We start from the raw sequence: 13663 nt of genomic DNA on the forward strand, positions 1-13663 counted from the left end.
ATTTCATTTCAAAAGTCTAATATTTTTTATTAGATTTTTGAAAATTTTCTCATAAGTATAAATTAATCACTGCCTGTATGACTTTGTAGGGAACCAATTCTGTTCAGCTAAGTGCCTTTTTTTCATTTGTTTTTAATGGGGCATGTATGTGTGTGAATATAACTATAGTTACATAGTTTTTGTGAAGATTATTTGAAAATGTTTAATAATATTTCCTTGATTATTTAATAAAATATCTAAACCCTCTGACTGCCTCTTTAAAGAATGAAGTGTTATTACAGTTGCAGTTTTCATGTTGGAAACATGAAGTTGAAATAAACTAATGTTGCTTAGGTCTATTATTCATTGAAACATTAACTGTTATGTTGTTATACAATATTTGGGAATAATATTAGGAATACCTATTCCATAGGTGTAATGAACCAGTGCTAAGTCTCTGTCAAGAAGGAATTGCTGTACTGGTATTGCCAAAAACAAAGTTGTGGATCTTGACTGTTTTAATCTATATTGGCTTAATGTCAGTCTGGAGAGTTTTTTGTGTAAACTGCCTTTGACAGAGTTGCTGTGAATTTTGCATCTGATGATGTTTAGCCTGTAGCTACCTAATGAAAGTGCTCTGGCCTGAGTAGTATTTGAAATTCATCAGCTGATGAGGACAGCTGAGGATGCATCTGTAAGTTTTTACACAGTCTGCAGAGTTATGTTGATATAAGTCTGCGACAGAGTTCCAGCTTCATTAGATTTCTGCATGCCAAAGAGAGCACAGCATGGCAAAATATTTCCAGAGTAATTTTATAATGCTATCAGTTGAGACCACATGTAATTGCAGCCTTTTCTTTCAGCAAAACCTGAGTCTGGAGCCTATGGTTCTGCACTGTTTTCTTCCAGTTTTTGCTCCTAACAATTATGCGCACTTTGGATTCCAATCTTGAGCCTCATAAAATTAACATTGCTTGCTGTTTGATGTATTTGCTTTGCCTTATCTTCCGTTCCCTTCCCCTTCCCCCCTTCTTTTTATATATTTTTCTTTCTTTTTCCTTGGTGTCTTTTTTTGTGGTTCTCCACTAAAGCTGTACCAGGTGACAACAAAAAAACCTTTGTCTAGGCTTCTGTAGATTTCACAGTAGGTTATGATGAGTTCTTGTATAAAGAGACTGTAAGTTGTTGGTACTGAATTTCCTAAATGAACTGTTTAACTGAATAGCTTGGAGAGCCCACAGTGGCCTAAAATGAACCACAGGGAACAAAACATGCACATTTTTAAATACAGATGCCAAGACTGCAGTGCAGAATATTTCCTAAATACCACAGAGAAAAATTGCATTTGATGTTTGTGTTATAAATTAAATGGACAGGTCGACTAGTTGATCAGCTAATGTCAAGACCTACTTAAACTAAACTTCAGTATATAAACTGTGAGTTATGATAATTGTCTTTGTAAGAGTGCAGGTGCCAGGGTTTGTGAAGAACTGTTTGTTAGGTGGGAAATAAGGAGAAGCAGGCCTAGCAACAGAATAAATTTACGGTCAAGTTTATCCATTAATTTCTTCAAAAGTGCAAGTTCTGCTAAACTTATTTTCAGAGAGCGTCACAGCCATGTCCCAAAAGAAGAACTTTGCAGGGAAGAAGGGAGGATAAATCTAAAAAGAAGAATTGTGTTTTGTTGTTTAGAAGTTTACAAAGAGAAACTGCAGCAACCAGTGGAGACTGCTTTTATCTTTTCCTTTTTTTTTTTTTTTTTTTTAATATATATGTAGAAGAGGCTATGGAAATGAGGGACTCCCAGCTCTTTGGGAACAATGCCCAAACCCAGTACAGAACCTCCTTGTCTTGGATTGGAGAAGTAACCTGCATGTAATGACATTTTTTCTTCTTCCTAGACCCCTGTCTCCTTAAAAGCATCTCCTGTAGTTTCAAAGGCAAAAAACCCAACCAGGACAGAGATTTTTCAAAACTAAAAACTTTGATCTGTTTGCTATCAGCTATGTTCCTATGTAATTCTGGAGTTCAGCTATTCTTTTTCTTTATTGTTTATTTTTGATATTAATCATACTTCTGACAACATCATCCAATTTAACCTGAAGTAACATGCTGCAAATGTCATACAGGGGAATTTGTGCCTTTGATTTCTACAAGGAGTGATCAAAGTGTCTAATTACCCTGGTTTTAGCTAGGGTAGAGTTAATTTCTTCTCAGTAGCTGTTAGAGTGCTGTGTGTTGGATTTGGTATGAAATGGTGTTGATAACAAACTGATGTTTTGTGTTTTGCCAAGTTGTGTTTATATTAAGTCAAGAACTTTTTTCTCCCCCTTGTCTCACGCTCTGCTGGTGAGGAGGTGAGCAGAACAATCTGGGAGGGAGTATAGATGGGACAGGTGACCTGAACTGCCCAAAGGGATGTGCCACACTATACAACATCATGCCCTATATATATAAACTGGGATGAATTACTGAAAGAGTGGCCAGGCTGCATTCAGGAGGGGTGGTCTGGCATCAGTCAGCGGGTAGTGAGCAATTGCATTGTGCATTGCTTACTGTTTCCTTTTTATTCTCATAATTATTTACTATTGAAAATTAGGTACAATACAATAGTAATTATTAATAAATTGTTCTTATCTCAACATACAAGTTTCACACGAATTCTTCTCCCCATTCCATGTGGGGTGGAGGGGGAAGAAAGAGGGGAGCTGACTGAGCAGCTGGTAATTTCCATCTGGGCTTAAACCACAGCAGGCGCCCTTCCTGGGTTTTGGCACCAAAAAGACTATAGTGGGTTGATCCTGACTGGATGACAGGCACCCACCAAAGCTTCTCTATCACTTTTCTCTGTAACTGGACAGGGAAGGGTTCATGAGTTGAGATAAGGACAGAGCCAGGTGACTCACCAAATGCCATCATGGGCAAACTAGGCACACATTAGGGAGATTAATTGAATTTGTTGTTAACAAAATGAGAGCAGGCTAATGAAAAGTCAAGTTAGACATTAAAAATACCTTTTCCCACCCCTGTGTTTTTTCCAGCTCTACCTCATCCCCCGCCACGGGTGCAGGGAGATGGGGAATGGGGATGAACATCAATTGATGACAAGTTATTTCTATTGCTGTTCAGGGAGAGGAGTCTTTCCCCTGCCTCCAGCATGAGGTCTGTCCCATGGAAGGCAGTGCTCCACAAACTCCACCAGTGTGAATCCATCCCATAGGCTGCAGTTCTGCATAAACTGCTGCAATGTGGGTCACTGTTCCATGGGTCCTTTGAGAACAGCCTGCCCCAGTATGGGTCCTCCATGGGGTCACAAGTCTTACTAGGAAACCTGCTCCCTCCTCTTCAAGGGTCTGCAGGTCCCTGCCAGAAGTCTGTTCTGCACAGGTCTCTCATAGGTTCACAGCCTCCTCTCACGCATCTACCTGCTCCAGTGTGGGTCTCCTCCATGGGCTGCAGGTGGATTTCTGCATCCCTGTGATCCTCCATGGGCTGCAGAGGGACAGCTGCTTCTCCATGGTCTTTACCACAGACTGCAGAGGAATCTCAGCACCCATGCTTGGAGCACCTCCACCCCCTCTGTCTCTACTGACCTTGGTGTTTGCAGAGTGGTTCCTCTTACATATTTTCACCCTGCTCTTCTCTGGCCAAAATTATATCTGCACAATAACTTTTTTCTTCTTAAAAATGTTATCATAGAGGCATTACTACTATTTCTGATTGGCCTGGCCTTGACCAGCAGTGGCCGTCTTGGAACTGGCTGGCATTGATTGTGGTGGAAATGGAGGAAATTTCTATCCATTTCTCATAGAAGCCACTGCTGTAGTCACCCTGCCCACAAAAACCTGGCCATGCAAACCCAGTACATTATTAAGCACTGTATGCAATCCAGTTTTATTTCTCAAATGTTTCATCCTCTCATTTAGACTTCCAAGGAAGTAGACTAGTAGATTATTTCTCTTGCTAATTTCTGCTGATTAATATACCTTATCATGGGAAAGATTTTCATAAAAGTTTATTCCTGTAGTCTCTAATTTATTATTTATGGATGTAAGTGAATTATCTTGGCTTTACACTGTGAGTATGACCAACAATATTTCTTGAAGCTATTCTTAAGATCAAGCTGACTGTGAATCCCCAGTGGGGATAGCCTCTGAGCCCCCAGACTGCTCAGTGTAGTCAATTGTTGCAGTCTCAGCTCCTCGGGGCTTCTGTGGAGTTTTGGATATGCCCGTGTGGAGGCCGTATGTGAAAAGTGTAATTGATTTTTATTACTGTTCTTGTGCCTGTCATGTAGTTGTGTTTCAGTTATTTTTGGAATCAATAAACCTTTCACCTAGAGCCATGGTAAGTTGCTTAAAGCCACAAAGAAATCTTGTGATACCTCTTTACCAAGTTACCTTAGGCATTGCACCATGCTGGGAAACTCTCTCAACCAACATATGGGTGGAAGTCTGGTGCTACAGTGGTCCAGCCATGGGACAGCTTTCTGCTTCTAGACACTTGTGATGCTAAAGCTCAGCACAGGTGTTAGTGTTGAATGCAGGCTGTTTGCAGTATTTTAAAGACAGTAAGGTGCAAATGTGAAATGCAAATGAAGAAATGTGAAGAGTGCTTGGAGGTTTTTATGGTCTGGTGAAACGTATATTTATTTCTGAATAGGTGGCTGATATTTCCAAAAAGTCTGCCAATGAACATGAATGTTGTTCTGTACCTTCTAGAAAAGATAACAGCTGTCAAAGGCTTTTGGTAGCCTTCTCTGTTTTTCTACCTAAATATTTCCTAAGTTATGGAAGCCATAAAATACATGTTGCAAATGGTATTGACTTTTTGAATTCTGTCCCCCGTCAGATTTAATAATCACATTATATTACAATATGATATTTCAGCTATTGTGGAAGTAATGCTACTTTAAACTAGTGTATGTTTCTTATGCAGAAAAGAAACAAAGAGATTTTAAGGCTTTGGTTAAATTGGCTGCTGTGATAGGGCAGTACTTATGATATTTTTAATCAGTTTAAACTGAACCAGTGCTAGTTTTTATGTAGATAAGACCTTACGTCAAAAGACTGTTGGGTCATATCATAGACCTTATTCTTTATTTCCACTTAAAAGATAAGGTATAGAGGGAATTGTGAAGTTATGATAAAAATTAATTGCAGTGGCCATGTCCTGATATGGAAGAGATTCCTCACATTCTGTTGTCTCCCACACTTGAGAGTGGAAGAGCAAGGATGAGAGAATGAGTGAGACCACTTTCATGCTACTACTGTTATACTGCTAAATATAACTTACTGTTAAATTGTATTATATACAAAAGTATACTGTTAAATTATTTTACATATATACACTACTATATATAACACCACTGTTATTTTTATTTTAAAATTATTTATATTTCCCTTAAAATTATGACTCAAAAGCTGAGTGAAGATCTGATGTTATTCTCCTTGCTTCCAGCCTCAAGAAACAGCTTCAAGGTCTCACACCTTCAAAAATAAGTCTTTTAAGAAATCCAGTATCTGTGGATTCTGCAAACAAGTCATTGATAGCCAAGAAATTTCATGCAGAGGTGAGTAATACATGATGTGGTTTTTACTTTCTTGCTTTGTTTAGAAAATTAGTTTTATATTAAAGTTTTTAGGAATACATGTTTCTGGTAATTCCCCTTGGACTAAGTTACCTTTGGTTTATTTCCTTCCTTTGTACAGTAAGGTTTCCTGCTACTGTCAGGGAATAGGGTTCTGTAGTAGGTAATTGGACTTGTATAATCATGTGCTTTTACTACTATGCTGTTCAGGCAGAGTAAGGCAGTGCCTGCCAAGGATCTGTGAGGGGGCATATGAGTGATGTTTGCACAGTGGATGACACTTGGCTCTGAAATTCAGTCTACAAATGAGGAAGTGTGTGACCCTTGCTCTCTGAAGCAAGAAGGATTTATCTATGTTAGTTTGCAAAAAAAAAAAGAAAAAAAAAAGAAAAAAATCACAAGAGCAGTTGTCTATTTCCTTTATTTTTTTTATTTGCATTATGCTCTGTCTAATCCTTAGTCCTTCAGTCTAATCACTCACTGAAAGAATAAAGATCTCCTGGATAACACAGACTAGAGACTTTCTGCCTGCGGCATTCCTGCCTGCACCTTACTGCTGTTTTCCCTCACTCTTCTCCCTTCCTGAGTAGAATTGCCCATCCTTTCATCTTCTCCATGGGAACACCTGTGATAAAATTAAATATTGGGAAAGCTTAATAGGTCTTTTCTGCAGGTTATCCAGGGACAGGGCTTTTGATCCCCTGGTTCCGCCTGGTTAATGTTTGACTCCTGTTATTCTACGTTAATCAAACAGTTTCTCTACTTGCTATATGCATGGTTTACTTCCTAGAATGAGAATGTTATTGTCTGTTCATCTAAAAAGTAGTTGCTGTTTTCACTTAGAGGTGTTTACACCAACTTCAGGTTCTATTGAATCTCCTTCTCCCATCTCCACTCTTCCATATTCTTCAGACACCTTAGGATCCTTCTGAGGGTTTGAGAGGGAAGTGTGAGAGGATGTGGAAGGAATGGGGCCATTTTTGGAGCTATGGTACAGACTGCACCATAGAACAGCTATATATCCAGCATTATAGCTGTCATGATAGGAATGGTAATTATGTATGAATTTCTTTAAAAATTTCTTCTGTCTGTCCTTCTGGAGGTTGGTTCCAAAGTTCTTAGGATTTAGCTGTTTTTAATATAGCAGATTTTTTTTGGAAGGAAAACTGTTTAGTGAAGGAACTGCCAAAACACCTTCTGGATCAGTTTCAATGTAAAAAGTGCTGTATCAGGAGAGAATCAGAACTTTGATTCATAGAATTATTTAGACTGGTAATGACCTCTGACATCATTGTGTCCAAGTGCTAACCCATCACATCCAAGTATAACACTAAAACATGTCCTAAAGGGCCACATTGATGTGTCTTTTAAATGCCCCTTCCTTCCAACACACTCCCCATTCAAATACATTCATGTCTATGATACATCTGTGTCTATATCAAAGTCAGTTTTGGATAAAAAAAGCTGTGAGTGTTGTGTAGGTTTTTAGTAGTATGTGGTAGTAATTTTGGGAGTGTGGGTTTTAGCCCTGTCTTGTAAATGTGGTGTGTAAAAACTTACTGTGAACAATGAACTATTGAATGAAAGGTGCCTTTGAATGGTGTCCCTTTAACCTTTTGTACTTCATTCTGTCCCAGTAAAGCATTCTCAGTTACAGTTTTTTTACAAAAGTAGTGGCAGAAAGGAGAGTTGGAGGAGGGGAAGCTCCTGGCTCTTCTTCTGCATGGTAAGCATGTTTGTCTTTGATACAGATTCTCATTATGAAGTAAGGACAAAAAGCTGTGGATTGATTTTGACATATCTTGCAGTAAGTTCAGTACTGCACAGCTCCCCGTGTCTCTTCAGCACTACCTCAAACTTGAATGTTCTGGTTTGATTTTCCCTGAAGTACAGTATAATTTAATTCACGGCTAAGTAAATAATACGTAATCTTGCACGTTTACATGGTTAGCAAAAGGCCACTAGAGTTACAGGAGCCTTTTGATTTTTAAGCTGCTTACCCTAAATGTTGAATGTTCACTATTTTACCTTATTTGTAAATGTAGAAACCTCCCCAGGGATCCCCCTGGTGGGGAGACCCCTAAAAAGTTCTGTGCCAGTATTGACAGATGAGTCAGACTTTTGGTTTTTTTGGTCTTCAGGTTGCTGTTTGTTTTTTTCTTATCAAAAGTTCAGCACACTGTCTACATCTCAGACTTAGCGTACAAACAGAAGGCCCTAAAAGTCACAAGGCACACAGCTTCAAGGTCTTTTAAAGCTATTTTGTCCAATTAACTCTTAAAAAAGTATTTTATTTCTACCTTTCTACCAATAACTAATTATTTGTCTGCTCACGCAACATCCACATTGAGGCTCTTTCTAACCAATCACTCTGTTCTACCAACACTGCAGAAAATGGAGCAGATGAAGAACAAGAAAGCGATCACACAATACCCAAAATCTTCTATCTTGTCTTCTATCTACCTCCATACCAAAAACCCAAAACTCTAAGTTTTTCACTCTGTGATAAACTATACTACTATCTATTTCACACACTCATAGATTTCAATTAATCCTAAAGTCTTGGAAGCTTTCTCCATGGATGAAGGTTAAAAGCAGTATTCTCCTGGGGATCAGGATTCTCAGGACCAGCATGTTGTCTTAGTTAGCATGAGTTCTAACATCATTATACTGCAAGGATTTCATATCACCAGAGCTTGTTACCTCCTCGACGTTTCTCTCAGGCAGCTCCTCTAAGCACTGACTGTTCCTGGTCCTTGCAGCAGTCATCTAACTCCAGATCCCACTAATCCACTCTTTTATACCACTTGTTGTTATTGGCTACAGGTGTGGCCTGTTAAGATCAGGCCTGCTTCTAATCTTTAGTAATTGGTCCAGCTGCAACTCATTGGGGGATAAGATTACCTTGTATACCCCCTTCATTTACCCATAGTTTATCCCCCTACACAGGCAGAGAAATATTCCCTGTGGAACAGGGTTCCAACAGTAAACAAGCTGTCATAAGGATGTAATTTCTGTCTTTACAAGTGGATTTCTATTTTATTATTTTTACTTTATATTTTATATATATAAAATAGATGCTAAACATTTCTTTTATTTTCCTTTCCTTTTAAAAATTACTATTTTTCTTTGTTGTGTTGTGATAGAATAATTTTTAGGGTAGAACAGAGAGCTCTGAATCGCCTGAATGTCTAGACTTCCTGGCAATTAAAAAAACTGAAGACCAGATATGGGAGATTTGAGTAATTTTAAATAAAAAAGTATAACTTCACATGTTTTAGAACATTGATGTGATGGGTGAAATATATGCAAAAAGTTGAAGCACTGTGTAGATGTCTTTTGATGAAATTCCTCTCATCTCCAGTTGATAGTTAAGTTACCTAGTTTAGGTTTAGCTGCTAGTGAGGCTTTACATGCAATACAAAGCATTGCATAAACTTTGAACTTAAAGCAATTAGTGGTTTTTTGAATGAATTGAGTGTCTTTTTGTTAATCTAATGTAGCTATGAATGCGTTTGTTTTGGAAATACATACGTTGGAGTGATCCAAATAGAAGTTCTTGTAGAATTTTAGTTCCTCTTAGTTTGTTTTTTGTTTTTCCTTGAAACCTTTTTCCTTGATACTTTAACTACATTTGAGTTTTGCTTTCTTCCTTTGATACTTTCTTACTTTAAAACATGTATATTGTTATGTGCTGTTAACTATTGTGAGCAGAGACATGCTTACCATGATATTATGTGCAAGCTGAGTGTAATAAAGGATACAGTTAATCTTCTTGTCTTATTTGTAAGATATTATACATCTTTAAATGTAAATTGTAAATTGTGTTAACATGTGTTTCATTCGTTAATCGGCATATAGTAAATAAGTCCTGGACTATTTCATTGAGCAGGTTAAGGATAGAAACTATGTTCTCATCAAATTGCAATATCTGTGTTTAATCAAGTGTTTTCACGTGCTTACAGACTGTAGATCAAGACAATTGGAGCAATTTTTCTTCTTTAAGAGGCTTGATATTTTTCTTTGAAATTCACCTACTTGTTTGTAACTCTGCTTGTGATTGTCTAATGATCCACTTAATATTTCGCTTTCAGGTTAGTTGGAGTTACTCAATTGAAAAAGCCCTCTGTATTTAATCAAATTCATTGCTTGTCAAATTCATGGCAAGTCAAAATACATTTTTATATTAAGACTCATCTAGACGTGACAGATGTTTGGGCATACTGTGTGTAAATGTATGCGTATTTAATTTCGTATTACTATGTTGCAGGTGGTTTTATATACTCTGTTTTTCAGTAAACAGTAAGACCAGTAATAACTTAGGAGCATCTTCATAATGTGCGAAGCATGTCTCTTGTTACAGTCCTGACAGACAAACTAGAAAGCTTGAAATTGAATTTGACTTGACAAACTTGATTATTAGAATTTGTATCCTGCTTGGGCTAGTGGCTTTACAGTTGGGTCTAAATGGCAAAGAGTGCAGTGAGCTACGAGTATTTGTGTCAGTCTGATTTCCATTGAGTGATCCTTGTGAATTAAGATCCTGCAAGGTGCTTACATGGGTCTATTATGAGATGTATCTATCTATCTATCTATCTATCTAATATTTACATATATATATATATATATATATATATATATATATATATATATATATGCGTACAATGTAACTTCAACATAACTAAACCACCTTCTAGTTAATTATGGCAATGGGCATTGTTTAACCCAAATATTATGATTAACCATAAGATTGTTAATTATGGCAACAGGCATACCCATCTACTCATGATGTTATAAGATGGGAAGTCTTTGAGAGAATGAAAAGACTGTCATCAAATTGAAGGGGATTTTTATCATATCACTATTTGCTCTCTGTGTGGTGTTTGTACACTTAACATGTTTTCTTGAGGACTGATCCAGCAGATCAGATTGTCTTCTGCAGGTCTGTTTTAAGATGGCTTTGAATCTCTTGTTTGTGGTTTAGACTCGCCAAGAAACAGGAAAAAACAAACCAGAAAACCATACTATTTTCCAAAGTAATTAACTGCTAATTACCTCCAAATTTAAAGCAAGATATGCAGCTTATAGGACCAAATGGCATGGTCTGTTGTTGTCCCTAGAGCAGATAAATAACTTACAACTCTGGTGAGCTCTGAGGAGAGATTACAAATTGCCCAGGCAAGGCTGACTTAGGTGGGGACCCAGGCTCTTGCTGTAAAACTTCATTTGACTGTCAGTCTTGTTTGTGAGGATGTCCCAGTGAGACTGCATTAATTGAAGCAGAGAAGTCTTTTTAGTGACCCCTCAGAAATGAGTGGATGTTGACCTGGATATGAGTGACACAGAGTGTACTGTCCTAGAAAGGAGGAGAGTGAAAAAAGAAATGTGCATGGCAGCCCATCTGTTGCGCTGGAAGCTTGGGATTGTCAGCCCCTCTTCTCTAGATAAAAGGTGCACACAGTAAATAGCAAGTTCCACTGGATTAGCAAAATGTACTCTAACACAATTCTTCAAGATATGCATTAATATTTCAGTGCAGAGCTTAGCTAGTGAGACACAGAAACTGTGCACGCCATGGAAGTTATGTGCATAACAACAGCACAGACATGAAAGGGAATGATGATTAAAGACTTACTGGAGCATATAGAGATACAAAAGAAGCCACTGTAATCAGCAGGCATTACACAACTGGTACATAAGCATTCTGTCTGAACACACCCACACTGCAGCTGAGAGAGACAGTAAAATTGACATCCTTTGATGGAATATTGGTACCTTAGTAAGAACTCGGAGAGAGGGGAGGAATTTTGGCAGAAATCTCCAAGGTGAGTTCCTACTAACTTAAAAATAAAAAATGCACAAGGCAAAGACCTCTGTGGAATGTTTAATGTTCACAGCTGTTACATGATGTTTCAGAAAATTATCTGTAGAACCTGAGTTTCCTATTTATTTACCTCAGAAGTAGCAACTTAATGACAACAGAATTTGATCTGTGATTATTTAATTTAAAGTTAACATTTAAACATTACTTTTAACCTTAGTGCTCCTAAGGTTTCTAAAAAGCGGCAACTTCTCTTTATTATGGCCACTAAATAATTAAATAAAAAGTAAATGTGATCCCTCAACCCACAGTTTTTGCCAGCAAAGTCAATGACTATTGGCTATTTCATATGATATTCCTGCAATTTTATAAGCTTAGCCCGCTTGAAGGGAACATAAAATTCCTAAGGGTAATTGGAAATTAGAATTATCTGCTCTATTGAGAAAATCTGAAATGAAATGCTAGTATCTTTAGTGTGAATGTGACAAACTTCATATGCTATGTGAGGAGAGGAACCTCAAAGTAAATATTGATGGGTTTCAAAAACAACTTCACCCTTCTAATTAGCTTCAGAACAAGGGGCAAGACCAGGGGAACAACTACAGTGGGAGACAGAAATAATGTTTAGGAAGATAAAATTTATTTCAAGAAAAGGTGGGTTGAAGAAAATTGTTGTAATACTGAAGAGTTTGTTTTGGTACATGAAGAAAGCTTCAAGACCCCAAGGCAGGCTACAAGCATAACATATTGATTGTATAAGCATATGTCTTAGGTTGGAAATGCAAGATGTGTTTAGAGGTGTGTGTTCTATTGACATCTGTTAGAGGTGGGGCAATTATCTTCTGCTAATTGGGCCACCACTTAAAACCAGGTGGTGCAGTTTTTTTCGCTCTTCCACAACCAGTCCTCCCTCTGGAGAGTATCTTCTGCTAATGGGCCACTGAGTATCACTGTGTGACTGATAAAATTACATCATCCCATTGTGAGATGCTCTGCCCAGGGAAAGGAGCCAAACATTCCTACCTGAATATAATCTGAGATTTGGAACACCACAGTCAGCCTTTTCCACTGGATTCCCAGAGGAAGACCAAGCCTACGTGCACCACCACTGGACCTTCAGAGGAATACTACACCCTTCTAACAGGATCACTGCTTCAATGGAACCACATCTGTCACTGCAGGAGGACTGCAGCAAACATTTAATCAAGTTGCTACCCACACCCTGACCAACAGTATTCTGACACTTAGTGTTGTTTTGTATTACTGCATTTTTATTTTTATTTTTTCCTGATAAAGAACTATTTTTCCTCCTCCCATATCTTTACCTGAGAGCCCCTAATTTCAAAATTCTAATAATTTGAAGGGAGGGTGTTAGCATTTTCCATTTCAAGAGAAACTGCCTTCCTTAGAGGATACCTGTATTTTCAAACCAAGGCAGCATATCATATTGAAAATATTCAGATCATGTTGATGGTTTCCTTTTCATAGCCTATATTATATTTTCATCTGGTGGTGGTCTTTGTCACTTATATTTTTTGTATGAGCTTTAAGAACAACTATAAATCAGAACTTCGAGGCCCATAGGGTTTTACCCACATAATCTAGCAGCATCTGCCTTCTTACTTACTTTGGAGATAACCCTTTTTAAGCTGATCTCTTCTTATTTTTCTTTGAGCCTTGTTCTTGACATAATTTATGCAGGATATGTTTTCAAGATCCATCACAGACATGCATGCTCTTGAGATCTTACACTGTCTACAACTGAAGATAGAAGAATAACCTGGAGACAGTCCAGCCATTTTTTGGGTTTCATGTGGGTTGCTGTCTACAGTAATCCACAGTGTGGTTGAAAATGTTTTGTGGATGAAATGTTGCAACATGGGGTTATCTTTTTAGCTGGAGGAAGGAGGTATAAAAATTGCCTTTGTTTCTAAACTGGAGTAAGGTTATCCATATCCTAATTGATTGGCAAGCATACCTTAAAAAGTTTGGGGAAATTAACAGTATGAGTATTTTTTTTAAATGTTAAAATATTTTCATTGTTGCTACTGTTCTGGCTTTGTAAACCTTTTGTGATCAAGATTTTTCTACAGCACAGGAAGAAGGTGGGAGTAAAGGAATAGAAAGGACATGCTATTGCAGCTGTAGTGCCAAAATATTTTTCTCTTTATAAAGATTTTCCACTGCTGTTGTTGGCAACAGCAGGTGGAATATTTAATCTGTGGGAAGGCTCATTCACAACACTATATTGCCTCCCCCCCCCCCGCCCCCCA

The 13663-nt window shown here is 37.8% G+C and overlaps 1 protein-coding gene across 19 annotated transcripts in view; it reads left to right on the forward strand.

Moving 5' to 3' along the window:
- TNS3 (tensin 3) overlaps nucleotides 1-13663 on the forward strand; it is a 215213-nt gene that overhangs the window by 41234 nt on the left and 160316 nt on the right. For all 19 annotated transcript variants that reach the window (XM_030236610.2, XM_018918255.3, XM_050970797.1 and 16 more), the window contains one exon: nucleotides 5440-5551. The gene's annotated coding sequence lies outside the window, so the exon portion shown is untranslated. The remainder of the gene's footprint in view (nucleotides 1-5439; nucleotides 5552-13663) is intronic.

Source organism: Serinus canaria, chromosome 2, assembly GCF_022539315.1.
Source record: "Serinus canaria isolate serCan28SL12 chromosome 2, serCan2020, whole genome shotgun sequence".
Taxonomy (NCBI): Eukaryota; Metazoa; Chordata; class Aves; order Passeriformes; family Fringillidae; genus Serinus; species Serinus canaria.